This window comes from Nannospalax galili, unplaced genomic scaffold, assembly GCF_000622305.1.
Source record: "Nannospalax galili isolate Female #2095 unplaced genomic scaffold, S.galili_v1.0 C48841907, whole genome shotgun sequence".
Taxonomy (NCBI): Eukaryota; Metazoa; Chordata; class Mammalia; order Rodentia; family Spalacidae; genus Nannospalax; species Nannospalax galili.
Window position 1 is genome coordinate 1 of NW_008474193.1, and position 1259 is coordinate 1259.

The 1259-nt window shown below is 50.4% G+C and overlaps 1 non-coding gene across 1 annotated transcript; it reads left to right on the forward strand.

The window, feature by feature from the left end:
* Window positions 1–506: 506 nt before the first annotated feature.
* Window positions 507–635, forward strand: LOC115069126. Its single transcript, XR_003848428.1, has one exon. It is a non-coding gene; the product is annotated as a small nucleolar RNA SNORA71 (small nucleolar RNA).
* Window positions 636–1259: the final 624 nt, after the last annotated feature.

Genomic DNA, 1259 nt, shown 5'->3' on the forward strand with positions numbered 1-1259 from the left:
AGCAGTGCATGCAACTCATTCTTCCACAGGAGGCAAAAGTGCACCCCCAGGTGTGCCTTGCTTCTGCCCAGGGAAGTTGCTTTGTGACTGGGGTCTTTCTGAGTGCTGGTCACATGAACACTGACTATAGCGCCTACTAGAAGACCAGGCTCCCAGGAGGAAAGCAGGGAGTCAGCCTAGACCATGTTTACAGTAAGGCTGCGATGGGTGACCAGCTGATAGCTAGCTAGTTCCCAGATATCACCCAAGGCAATCGGACCTGTTTTCAACCTTTTGTTTCCTGATGTGGAAAACCAAAGTCATGACAGTGGTTTTTATGGATCTGACCTCCAGCCTCAGCAGATTTTCAGTAGTTTGGCCAGATGCGTCTCCTCTGTTCCCCTTGGCGGATTTATGGGGTTCTGTGTGATCAGTGGCAGCCACAGGATCCTTGTGTCCACTATGGCTTACATCGGACCCCTGGCACCAGCTTCCTGTCTTTCCTGGCGTGCTCTGTCCTCCTTTGCTCCTGCATCCGAAAGTGATCATAGGCTGCCTGTGCCCTGGTCGTTGGTAGTGCAGGGAAAGGATGCTGAAAGACATTTCTCATGTTTGGAGGGTCCTCCTTGACCCCCAAACCCTGGAACTTTCCCACATTCCTGTTCTCTCTGCTAGCCCTTGGATGCAGTGCTTTCTAGAAGCTGCACCAGTCAGTGCCAGGTGATACCATGCCAGGGTGCTGCATGTTGAGGGATGGTTGGCTAGCACAGAAGTTCCAAAGACCTGCTTCTGAGGCATTATGCCTGGGCTGGTTTCTAAAGCTCTTCCAAAAGGACTATGGGGCCATGTGCCAAGGAAGAGGGGATAGCAGGAGGGAACTTGGGGTGGGGCAGGGATGGGTTAGGGCATGTAGAGTCCTTAAGCCTGTGTTGGTGAGAAAGGGAGTTCACTTCCCAGCCTGCATGGATCCTTATGGTCCTTTGAAATACTTGTGTTGGCAGCAATTACCTGTTCCCAGCCATTCATTCTAATGCTATTTGTCCTGACCTTTGCATCTCCCCTTGAAATGCCTGGTTTATATACCAAAGAACATTACAACATTCTTTATTTAATTTTTTTATTTTATGTGTATGTGTGAATTGTCTGCATGTGGGTAAGTGCACCTGTGTCATGCAATGCCTACGGAGGTCAGAAGAGGCTGGCGAATCCCCTGGAACTGGAGTTTCAGACTGTTAGCTGCCACGTGGGTGCTGGGATTCGAACCCAGGTCTTCTGCAAGA